Source organism: Poecilia mexicana, unplaced genomic scaffold (genome assembly GCF_051168715.1).
Source record: "Poecilia mexicana isolate PSO_F unplaced genomic scaffold, ASM5116871v1 scaffold_10, whole genome shotgun sequence".
NCBI lineage: Eukaryota > Metazoa > Chordata > Actinopteri > Cyprinodontiformes > Poeciliidae > Poecilia > Poecilia mexicana.
The window spans coordinates 19,991,604-20,004,997 of record NW_028263379.1 but is presented as its reverse complement, the minus strand read 5'-3'; the positions used below and the strand labels follow the sequence as shown (position 1 = coordinate 20,004,997).

The 13,394-nt window shown below is 39.2% G+C and overlaps 4 pseudogenes; all 4 read left to right on the top strand.

The window, feature by feature from the left end:
• The first annotated feature begins 1 nt into the window (after position 1).
• On the top strand, positions 2–3,216 carry LOC106933130 (protocadherin alpha-8 pseudogene; annotated as a pseudogene).
• On the top strand, positions 2,989–6,215 carry LOC106933145 (protocadherin alpha-3 pseudogene; annotated as a pseudogene).
• An 896-nt stretch (positions 6,216–7,111) lies between these two features.
• LOC148157088 (protocadherin alpha-3 pseudogene) lies at positions 7,112–10,021 on the top strand (annotated as a pseudogene).
• A 173-nt stretch (positions 10,022–10,194) lies between these two features.
• On the top strand, positions 10,195–12,666 carry LOC148157087 (protocadherin alpha-8 pseudogene; annotated as a pseudogene).
• Positions 12,667–13,394: the final 728 nt, after the last annotated feature.

Sequence of the window (13,394 nt, the reverse complement as noted above, 5' to 3'; positions counted from 1 at the left end):
ATTACTTCAAGGACTTATATTTAACGATATGTGTTTAGATGAGTTTATGATAAGAAATTCATAACAAATTTCACTTTTCACCGGAATTCAGATTATTTTTTATTTTCATGAAATATGTAACCCGTGAACATTTTTGCGCACACTCGGATCACCAAATTAAACCGCAAAACGTTTGCAGTTTGTCAGTTTGTCAGTTCAACTGATCTTCATACAATCATAAACTGATGTGACTTTCTGAATTTTCAAAAATGTATTTGTTATAGCTGTACATATTTCTGTGTTTGGTAAAATCGTATTTATTTAAAGTGGAAACAGCGGTACACGTCTATTTTTTATTTTTGTATAAATATTGGAGTGTGCTCAGTCCACTAGGTGTCAGTGTCATCTCAGCATAAATTGATGAGTTAAAGTTGGCCCTGCCCTTCACAAAGGTTTTGTTCTAGTCACCAGAAAGGAGAGCATACTGAAGGAGAAAACGTTGTTGCGTTGTATAAAATTGATATGATGTAAAGGCTTATCACATTATAGTTCAAAAAATTTTGTGAACGTACAATGTGCTTGGAGAACCTGTGAGAAGAGTTTTTTTTAATTTTTTTTTTATTATTACTTGGCATCCCTGAACTGGAATGATGAGACAAGAAGGACAAAGCCGAGGATTACTGGGTTGTTGGTTTGCCGTCAGCGTGTCTTTGATGCTGGGCTGCTTTCCGAGGGTTTCAGCCCAGATAAAATATTCAATTCCAGAGGAAGTAAAAGTAGGATCTGTCGTTGGAAATATCGCAAAGGATCTCGGGCTGGACATCAGCACACTAGGAGAAAGACGATTTCGAATTGTTTCGGGAATAAAAGACGGTCAGTTCGAAGTCAATCAGAACAATGGCGTATTGTATGTGCACCAGAATATAGATAGAGAAACTCTTTGTGAAAATATTTCGCCTTGTTTGATTAATTTAAAGTTAGTAGCTGAGAATCCCATGGAAATACATTATGTTTCGGTCGAGATTTCGGACATAAACGATAATTCTCCGACTTTTCAAGAGAATGAAAAAAAAATTGAAATTGCTGAGTCTACTCACCCAGGCAGACGTTTCCAATTACCAACTGCTCGCGATCCAGATGTTGCTGTTAACACGATACGTGTGTACAAATTAAGCCAGAATGAACACTTCGGTTTACAAATTCGAGATAGAGGAGATGACAAAGTACCACATTTAGTTTTGCAAAAACCTCTTGATCGAGAAAAACAGAATGAACACAAATTGATTCTGACAGCTTTAGATGGCGGGAGTCCTCCAAGATCAGGAACTCTAAATGTCACAGTAACTGTCCTCGATTCAAATGATAATCATCCCGTCTTCACGCAAGAGGTATACTCAATAATATTACCAGAAAATGTAAAAATGGATACGAGGGTAATTACTGTTAATGCCACTGATCTGGATGTTGGATTAAATGCAGAAGTTGAATATTTTTTCGGTGGTGAACATGATCCACGAATACATGAAATGTTTAGCTTGGACAAAGTCAGTGGTGAAATCAGAGTAAAGGGAGCCATAGATTTCGAAAAATATGAAGTTTATAAATTAGAAATACATGCAAATGACAAAGGAACACCTCCTTTGGGTGCGGATTGTACTGTCCTCATCAAAGTGCTGGACAAAAATGATAACAAACCTGAAATCGAAGTCACATCTCTTTCTAAGCAGGTTTCAGAGAGCTCCAGACCTGGCGCTGTAGTTTCTTTAATCAGTGTTACAGACAAGGATTCAGGTTTAAACGGCAAAGTCATATGTAGTCTTTCAGATGACGTGCCATTTGATTTAAAACCATCGTTTCAGGATAATATGTACTCTTTAGTTTTAAAACAACATTTGGATCGAGAGTCAGTTTCGCATTATGACATCACCATAACAGCTACTGACAGTGGTCAGCCTCCTCTATCTACATTTAAAACTCTCAGTATTGATGTGTCAGATACAAATGATAATGCGCCGCAATTTTTATATAATCCAATTGAACTTTATCTGACAGAAAACAACGTTCCTGGGAACCCAATATATTCTGTTTCAGCTTCTGATAACGATCTGGACGAAAATTCAGCTTTAAGTTATCATTTAGTTAGAGAAGAAGGAAGCCACTCGAAAATTATTGCATTTTTAAACGTTAACTCCGAAAACGGGCAAATATCTGCGCTCAAAAGTTTCGACTTTGAAACACTGAAAACTTTCCAGTTCCAAGTTGTCGCCACTGATTCTGGGACTCCGTCACTCAGCAGCAACGTCACAGTGAACGTGTTCATTCTGGATCAGAACGACAACGCTCCAGTCATCCTGTATCCACTCAGCTCCAATGGTTCTGCTGAAGGTGTGGAGGAGATTCCACGCAACGTGAACGCAGGACACTTGGTGACTAAAGTCAGAGCCTATGACGCTGATATAGGATATAATGGCTGGTTGCTGTTTTCACTACAGGAAGTTACTGATCACAGTCTGTTTGGTTTGGACCGCTACACAGGACAGATCAGAACACTTCGCTCATTCACAGAGACAGACGAGGCTGAACATAAACTGGTCATACTGGTCAAGGATAATGGCAACGTTTCTTTATCAGCAACAGCTACCGTGATTGTCAAATTAGTGGAGCCAAAAGAGGCTTTTGCGGCTTCTGATGTTAAAAGTGCATCAACGGAAAATGAAGAGGATAATGTGACTTTTTACCTGATGATCACTTTGGGCGCAGTTTCAGTTCTGTTTATAATCAGTATCATCGTGCTTATTGCAATGCAGTGCTCCAAATCCACAGACTATACTTCTAAATATCTTCAAGAGCCTAATTATGATGGGACACTGTGTCACAGCATCCAGTACAGATCTGGAGACAAACGCTACATGTTAGTTGGACCCAGAATGAGTATTGGATCTACTATAGTACCTGGAAGTCATGCAAACACTCTCATGCTGCCTGACAGGAGGAGAACATCTGAAGAGGTAAGAGTTGGAAAATACATCTTTACATGTCTTACAAATGTTTTCCATTCTGTAACTGTATATACAGTAACTCGAACATGGGTGTTCACTGGTGTTATTTTATTTATTTATTTTTTTTGTGATTTTACAAATTGCTTCAGAAAAAAATTTGGATTTTTTGAGTCCGAATTCCTCAAGTTAATCCATTTCATTATTTATTTTTTTCCTAATGTTCCAGTCACGAGAATAAACCCTGAATCCCAATCGGAGCTGTCTTTTCAGCACTTCCGCCTGGTTTGCAGTTTTCGTGCTTCTTATTTTTACTGGCTTGTTTTTGGCTGAACAAATCGAACAACAAAAAGGTAATTAGTCCGAGTCCAACATAGCGTATTTTTTAATTACAGAAATATAGAAAATTTCCTCCTCATGAACGCTTCCCAATGTCTCTTGGATAGCTAAGAATGTCTTCGTTTTGTTTTCACTTTTTTGTTACATGTTGCTTGTCGATAATTGCTTAACCCAAGTAACTTTATTGCTATAAGAAAACAACTTTTTCGTTAATTTTTTTTCTGGTTTGTTTATGTTTTTTTGAAGCAGCTCTTTAGAGCTCCACTGGGTTAATTTTTTGCCTCCCAATTTGTGTAGCAAGATATTGCATTTATTATTTCACCATTCCAAAGTACCCTCTAGGTGTCAGCAGTATTCTAAGAAACCAGACAAAACTCGCTCCAGAGGTCTTTTGTTTCATCCGAAAGGAGGTGGGAAGGGATCAGATCTGGGTTTGCCTCTCGATTCCACTAGGCTTTGTATTTAACCACTAGAAGCTGTTGGAGAAGCTATATATAATGCTGTAGCTTATTGTTGTTCTGCTGCTGAATAATGGGAACCGGAACGCCGAATCAAATGAGGAATTACGTCTGGTGTGCTTTTCGCTTGACCATACTGCTATTTGTTGTAAACCGGGTTTTGGCAGAAACTAGATACTCTGTTGCAGAAGAAGTGAAGGATGGTACTGTTGTGGGTAATGTCGCAAAGGACCTCGGCCTTGAAATGTCTTCTCTGAAGTACCGTCGGCTCCGTGTCGTGTCTGAAAACGAGAATCCATTTTTTGACGTAAACCAGGACAACGGGGACCTTTATGTTGTTCGGAAAATCGACCGAGAGGAGCTTTGTCGGGGAAGTGGAGCATGCTTAATGGAACTGAAGATCATCATAGAAAACCCTTTGGAAATACACTACGTTGTTGTTGAAATTAAGGATGTAAATGATCATTCCCCGGTCTTTCCAGAAAAGGAACAGAGGTTTGAGATAGGTGAACAAACACTGCCCGGAAGACGATTTCAATTGCACGCTGCCCGTGATCCCGATTCTGGATCTAACTCCATTCGTACGTACATACTGACCTCAAATGAACATTTTGAAATAGATATTCGTGTGAGTGACGACGATAAAATACCGTTTCTGGTGCTAAAAAAGTCCTTAGACAGGGAACAAAAAAATCGTCACTTGCTGCAATTAACAGGAGTTGATGGAGGTAAACCTCCAAGATCAGGGACACTAAATATTTCAATTACTGTTCTCGACAGTAATGATAATCGTCCAAAATTTAGTAGGGAAACCTATGAAGTTGAAATACAAGAAAACATTCCAGTTGGCAAGTCAGTGTTAAGAATAAATGCAACTGATGCAGATGAAGGCACCAATAGTCAAATTGAATACAGCCTTGGAAAAACACTGAAGAAAGATGTGTACGATATTTTTGAACTTGATAAAATAACTGGAAATATCAGAGTTAAAGGTGCTGTTGACTATGAAGAAAATGACGTTTATAAACTGGATATTGAGGCATCAGATAAAGGAACGCCTCCATTAACGGGTGAGTGTAGAATTATTGTAAAAATAAAAGATATGAATGATAATCCACCCGAAATTGATATTACATCTCTCTCTAACACCGTGTCTGAAGACTCAAAGCCTGGCACTGTGATCTCTCTGATTAGTGTGAAAGATAAAGATTCAGGTCTCAATGGAAAAATAATGACAAGCATTATATCAGACGTTCCATTTGAACTGAAGCCTTCTTATAAGGAGAACACATATTCAATTGTAACGAAAGATTATTTGGATCGAGAAGAGATTACTCATTATAGTATTACCATAAAAGCAACGGACTATGGTGACCCTCCATTATCAACTGTAAAAACACTTAACCTACAAGTAACAGACGTAAATGACAACAATCCTCAATTCTCCCAAAATCCAATAAACATTTACCTGCCAGAAAACAATGTCCCTGGAACTCTTATATTTGGTGTCAGCGCTGCTGACAAAGACTTAAGTGAAAATGCAGCTATTTCTTATCGCATTGCAAGAGAAGGTCACCAGAACGGTGTCATATCCTTCCTTAGTGTAAATTCAGAAAATGGAGAAATATCAGCACTTAAAAGTTTCGACTTTGAAACGCTGAAAACTTTCCAGTTCCATATTATCGCCACTGATTCTGGGACTCCGTCACTCAGCAGCAACGTCACAGTGAACGTGTTCATTCTGGATCAGAACGACAACGCTCCAGTCATCCTGTATCCACTCAGCTCCAATGGTTCTGCTGAAGGTGTGGAGGAGATTCCACGCAACGTTAACGCAGGACACTTGGTGACTAAAGTCAGAGCCTATGACGCTGATATAGGATATAATGGCTGGTTGCTGTTTTCACTACAGGAAGTTACTGACCACAGTCTGTTTGGTTTGGACCGCTACACAGGACAGATCAGAACACTTCGCTCATTCACAGAGACAGACGAGGCTGAGCATAAACTGGTCATACTGGTCAAGGATAATGGCAACGTTTCACTCTCAGCAACAGCTACTGTGATTGTTAGACTTGTGGAGCCAAAAGAGGCTTTTGCAGCTTCCGATGTTAAAAGTGCAGTACAGGATGATGAAGGTAATGATGTGACTTTTTACCTGATGATCACTCTGGGAGCAGTTTCAGTTCTGTTTATCATCAGTATCATCGTACTGATTGCAATGCAGTGCTCCAAATCCACAGACTATACTTCTAAATATCTCCAAGAGACTAATTATGATGGGACACTGTGTCACAGCATCCAGTACAGATCTGGAGACAAACGCTACATGTTAGTTGGACCCAGAATGAGTGTTGGATCTACTATAGTACCTGGAAGTCATGCAAACACACTGGTATTACCTGACAGGAGGAGAATATCAGATGAGGTAAGACTAATTTGAAGTCTGAAATAATGTTGGCATGCGGTAATTCGCTTTTTTGTAGATATTTAATAGCAAAAAAAAATTTGCTTTTTTTTATCACATTTTTTAAATGTTTTTAGAAGAGATCATTTGCAATTTGAATTTTGTTGTTTTCAGTAGATGTATTAGTTTTTGTCTTTGTCTAAGATGCAGTGGATATATTTCTTTTAGGATTTTTGTTTTATAGTGACATTGTAAGCTTCTATGGTCTTATGTGATTTAAATGTTTTCCTTCTCTCACACTCCTGATTCAATTTATTGCATTACCAAAGCATGCTGCACAAGCTTGTTGATCACACTTTCATTTAAACCAGATGTGCAGCAGTAGTGTAACACCAAAAACATGCTGGACATTGGACACTGGGGAGCAGGGTTGGGGACCTGTGCTTCAAATATATCAATCTCATTTCGCTGTCCATGGTCCTGCTTTGATGTGAAGCTTTTACAAAACATCAGTTCAAAGCAAACACTTCACTTCGAGTTAGTGAGGATTTTGCGAGGATAAGTTACTTTGGTTGCTTTTTGCTTTAGTTTTTTAAGGATTGTTTTAGACTGAAGTTGTTTAAAATTGAAAGAACTTTGAGTTGAAAATAATTGTGTCAATTTTGGGGGAACCGTGTCGTTTGCAGACGGAGATCTCTGATTATTCGTTATTGTTTGTATCTTTTCTCTGTTCTCATCAGACATTGTGTCTATTGATTGACTCACTAGGTGTCAGTGTTACATTAGGCAACAATTTAGCCTTCAATCCCAACAGGCTCTGCCCCTTGCAAGTTCTTTTTTTTCTATTTGGACAAAGACTGGTGATGATTTGGAAGTGAACCGCACGTTCTCCATGCTATTATCAATCTCGGAATCTTATCTTGGAAATACTGGATTTGTTTTACGCAAAGGCAATTTGTGGACGGACATTTTTATGATTATGCCAACAGATAGAAAGTATAAAACGGCACAATGATACATTGGTCTCGTGCTCTGTCTTTGTTGCTGTTTTTTGGGAATACAGGTCTGATTTTAGCACAGATTAAATACTCCACATCAGAAGGGGTTAAAGTGGGAGCTGTGATCGGAAATGTGGCCAAGGACTTAGGCCTCGATGTCAGCACGCTGGCGAGTAGGCGTTTTCGCATTGTGTCCGGAGCTCACAGCGCGCTGTTTGAGGTAAACCCGAACAACGGGATTCTATATGCTCACCAGAATATTGACCGAGAGCAGCTGTGTGACAGAAATATTGCATGTCTAGCCGATCTAAAAATTGTGGTTGAAAATCCACTTGAGGTCCACTATGTCACTGTCGAAATAATAGATGCAAACGACCATGCACCGACTTTTGCAGAAAAAGAAAAGATAATAGAAATAGCGGAATTGACAGCTCCAGGAACCCGATTCCAATTACCAGGAGCCCACGATCCAGATGTGGGAATAAATTCAATCCAGCGCTATAAACTGAGCCAAAATGACAATTTCCATTTGGAAATTCGAGACAGAGGGGAGGATAAAATCCCCTTCCTAGTTTTACAGAGGCAACTCGATAGAGAGCAGAAAACAAACCACAGCTTAATCTTAACTGCTATGGATGGAGGGGCACCGTCACAATCCGCACAACTCAACGTTACGGTGAAGGTTCTTGATACAAACGATAACAGACCTATTTTTTCAAAAGAGGTTTATTCTGCTGTTTTGCAAGAAAATGCGGCAATAGATACGGTTGTAATAAAAGTCGAAGCGACTGATCTAGACGAGGGACCTAACGCTGACATAGAGTATGCCTTTGGGACTGATATTAATTCTGACTTGCTAAAACTATTTAGTTTAAATACAAATACAGGAGAAATTCGGGTCAGCGGATTAATTGATTATGAGACGGCTAATGTTTACAAATTAGACGTGCAAGCTTCTGACAAAGGCCAGCCACCAATGACCACTGATTGTAGGGTGATAATCAAGATCCAAGATGTTAACGACAATAAGCCAGAAATAGACATTACATCTTTATCCAGTCTGGTCCCGGAGGATTCAAAGCATGGGACCGTGATTGCACTAATCAGTTTTACTGATAGGGATTCGGGTCCTAATGGAAAAGTCCGTAGTCGTCTGACAGATAACGTGCCTTTTGAATTAAAACCATCATATAAAGAAAATATGTACTCATTAGTCACCAAGGCCAATTTGGACAGAGAAACGCTATCATATTATGATATCTCAATAACAGCTACTGATTGCGGTGAGCCATCTCTCTCCACTGTAAAAACTTTAATCATTCAGGTGTCGGATGTAAATGACAACACCCCTGTGTTTTTACAAAACCCTCTTGAATTGTACTTAAGAGAAAATAATGCTCCCGGTGAATCTATATTTTCTGTAAGCGCCCTGGATAATGACTTGAACGAAAATTCTGTCCTGTCCTATCGGTTGCTCAAAACTGAAGACGGTCAAAGGGAAATAACATCCTTTTTGAACATACATGCCGAGACCGGGCAAATATCAGCAATGAAAAGTTTCGACTTCGAAACTCTGAAAACTTTCCAGTTCCAAGTTGTCGCAAAGGATTCTGGGATTCCGTCACTCAGCAGCAACGTCACAGTGAACGTGTTCATCCTGGATCAGAACGACAACGCTCCAGTCATCCTGTATCCACTCAGCTCCAATGGTTCTGCTGAAGGTGTGGAGGAGATTCCACGCAACGTGAACGCAGGACACTTGGTGACTAAAGTCAGAGCCTATGACGCTGATATAGGATATAATGGCTGGTTGCTGTTTTCACTACAGGAAGTTACTGATCACAGTCTGTTTGGTTTGGACCGCTACACAGGACAGATCAGAACACTTCGCTCATTCACAGAGACAGATGAGGCTGAGCATAAACTGGTCATACTGGTGAAGGATAATGGAAACGTTTCCCTCTCAGCAACAGCTACTGTGATTGTCAAACTCGTGGAGCCCAAAGAGGCATTTGCGGCTTCTGATGTTAAAAGTGCATCAAAGGAAGATGAGGATAACAATGTGATTTTTTACCTGATGATCACTTTGGGCGCAGTTTCAGTTCTTTTTATCATCAGTATCATCGTGCTGTTTGCAATGCAGTGCTCCAAATCTACAGACGATATGTCTAAGTATCTTCAGGAGACTAACTATGATGGGACACTGTGTCACAGCATCCAGTACAGATCTGGAGACAAACGGTACATGTTAGTTGGACCGAGGATGAGCATAGGATCTACTATAGTACCTGGAAGTCATGCAAACACACTAGTGCTACCTGACAGGAGAAGAACATCTGAGGAGGTAAGTTTAATAACTGCTTTTATCATCATTTTGCTGTATTTTATGGATGTTTTAGAAAAGAGAAAATGTTTACTTTGACATAGAAATTTTGACATAATCCAAGTATTTTCTGCTCCATACTTACCAGTTTTCAAGTTTTTTTTTTGTTTGGTCGTTGTGTTTTGTTTGTATTTTATTTGTATGTTTGTTTGTTTTCAACAAAACCCAAATACAGCTAATTCCACGTGGTTGTAACCATGTTTTGGTCGGTGCGGTCATTGCTGTCCATGGTGCTGAAATCAAGGTGCTCTACAAAAAGTGATTTACACAGTTTTCACTAGCTGTGGAATATTACAAAGCAACAGTGAACACACAGACAATAACTGAATGCGTGATTCAAGACACCCAAAGTCACTTCTTTTAATATGACTTTATATGTACATATGTTAATAATCATACAAATCATGTTTGTTCTCACTGAAAACCTCTGGGTGTCACTATCCGTTTGGAAAATCCTTAACCAATCCTTCCCACCCCTTTTCTTTTTTTGTCTCAGTGTTTCGCACCAGGACAATAAGCCACGCGACTCTATAAAAAAGGCTTTTGATTCTGTAAGCTTGCTAAGCTTGAGATATTGCTACAGTCGTTTAATGAACTAACAGTCAACTGGGATTGCACGTATCGCTGTATTAAGATGGACTGCTTCAGGAAATCTCGGAGAAGAGATGGCTTCTGGCTGACTTTTGATTTTGCTTTGCTCCTTTTATTATGGAAAGAAGCTTCTGCTCAGATACGGTACTCGGTTCCAGAGGAGGTAAAAGACGGAACTGTTGTTGGCAATGTTGCAAAGGACCTCGGACTGGATATCAGCTTTTTAACTGAACGCCGATTTCGTGTTGTACCTGAAAGTAAGGATCCTATATTTGAAGTAAACCAGAGTAATGGGGCGCTATATGTCATTAGCCATATTGACCGGGAGGAGCTCTGTAAAGATAGCGGTTCATGTCTAGTAGAGCAAAAAATCCTTGTTGAAAACCCGTTGGAAATGCACTACGTCACAGTAGAAATTATTGATGTTAATGATAATTTTCCTAGTTTTCCTGAAAAACAGCAGACAATAGAAATAGCGGAACATACGCTTCCTGGAAGGCGATTCCAGCTACACAATGCTCACGATCCAGACGCCGGAATAAACTCAGTTCGTACATACACTTTAACGGCGAATGAATATTTTGACATAAATATACGTCAAAGTGATACGGGAATGATTCCATTTTTGATCCTAAAGAAATCGTTAGACAGGGAACAAAAAACCAAACACGAATTAGTAGTGACAGCTGTCGATGGAGGTAAACCTCCGAAGTCCGGGAAATTAAATATTATCATTATTGTTTTGGACAACAATGATAACCGTCCAGTATTCAGTCAGGAGATTTATCAATTGTCAATAGAAGAAAATATTCCTCTCGGCACAACAGTGTTTAGGATGAATGCGACTGATGTCGATGAAGGCGTCAACGGGGAAATTGAGTACAACCTTGGAAAAACATTATTGCGCAAAGTCTTTGATATTTTTGAATTGGACAAAGTAAAAGGAGAAATAATTGTAAAGGGTTTAGTGGATTATGAAGAAAAAAATTTGTATGAACTGGATGTTGAGGCTTCAGACAAAGGGACACCTCCATTAACGGGTGAGTGTCGGCTGATATTAAAGATTTTAGACGTAAATGATAATCCACCAGAAATTCAAATCACGTCCCTATCAAATACTGTATCCGAAGATTCAAAACGGGGGACAATTATATCATTACTTAGTTTTTCCGATAAAGATTCCGGTATGAATGGAAAAATATTAGCAAATATAATAAATGATGTACCTTTTGAATTAAAGCCGTCTTATAAAGAAAACATATATTCAGTTGTTGTCAAAGATAATTTGGACAGAGAGGAGGTTTCACATTATGACATCCAAATAAAAATCACTGACTGTGGTGACCCTCCATTATCTACTATTACAAGCATAAAAATTGAAGTTTCAGATATAAATGACAACATTCCTAGGTTTTCCTACAGCGTATTACAAATTTACATAGCGGAAAATAACGTTGCCGGAGGTTCAATATTCTCTGTTAGCGCCACAGACAATGACTTGAACGAAAACGCAGCCATTTCATACAGTATCCGTAGAGAAATAAATGAAAATAGTATAGCAGCCTTTTTAAACATCAACTCAGAAAATGGAGAAATATTTGCGCTAAAGAGTTTCGACTATGAAACTCTGAAAACTTTCCAGTTCCAAGTTGTCGCCACTGATTCTGGGACTCCGTCACTCAGCAGCAACGTCACAGTGAACGTGTTCATTCTGGATCAGAACGACAACGCTCCAGTCATCCTGTATCCACTCAACTCCAATGGTTCTGCTGAAGGCGTGGAGGAGATTCCACGCAACGTGAACGCAGGACACTTGGTGACTAAAGTCAGAGCCTATGACGCTGATATAGGATATAATGGTTGGTTGCTGTTTTCACTGCAGGAAGTTACTGACCACAGTCTTTTTGGTTTGGACCGCTACACAGGACAGATCAGAACACTTCGCTCATTCACAGAGACAGACGAGGCTGAACATAAACTGGTCATACTGGTGAAGGATAATGGAAACGTTTCACTCTCAGCAACAGCTACTGTGATTGTTAAACTTGTGGAACCAAAAGAGGCTTTTGCGGCTTCTGATGTTAAAAGTGCAGCAAACGATGAAGAGGAGGATAATGTGACTTTTTATTTGATGATCACTCTGGGCGCAGTTTCAGTTCTTTTCATCATCAGTATCATCGTGCTGATTGCAATGCAGTGCTCCAAATCTACAGACTATACTTCTAAATATCTTCAAGAGCCTAATTATGATGGGACACTGTGTCACAGCATCCAGTACAGATCTGGAGACAAACGCTACATGTTAGTTGGACCCAGAATGAGTATTGGATCTACTATAGTACCTGGAAGTCATGCAAACACACTAGTGCTACCTGATAGGAGGAGAACATCTGAAGAGGTAATGCTTGCATATCAATATTTTTTTTACACACGTTTATTTATTTATTTTTATTTTCTTGTAATTCTCACAGGGGTAAATGAAAATAAATTGGCTAAACGAGTATATATACTCTAACGCAAAATGATCACTTTGAAATAGACATCAGTGAAATTGACGAGGACAAATTACAAATTTTAGTACTGAGAAAAGCTTTAGACAGGGAACAAAAAGATAAACATTCTCTAGTGGTTACCGCATTAGACGGAGGCAAACCTTCAAGATCAGGGACACTAAATGTCTCGGTTATAGTTCTGGACATAAACCGTCCTAAATTTTTTCAAGATACATACCAAATTTCAGTTGAAGAATATCTTCCAGTTGGAAGTTTTGTATTTGTCATAAACGCTGAGAATCCCGATGAAGGTACCAATGGAGAAATTGAATACAGTTTTGCAAAAACTTTGAGGAAAAACGTGTATTACCTTTTTGAGCTAAACAAATTGACTGGGATTATGAGCTAAATGATGGTTTTAAACTGGTCATCGAGGCGTCCGAGCTCCAAATCTACAGATTATACTTCTAAATATCTCCAAGAGACTAATTATGATGGGACACTGTGTCACAGCATCCAGTACAGATCTGGAGACAAACGCTACATGTTAGTTGGACCCAGAATGAGTATTGGATCTACTATAGTACCTGGAAGCCATGCAAATACACTGGTGCTACCTGACAGGAGAAAATCTGAAGAGGTAGGCAATGTAATTTATTCTCCTTTAATTTGGAAGCGTTTGCGGCATCCCATCGGAAAGATTACATCATTAGTGACTTTATAATAACGTATACTTGTAGTGATTGGTTAC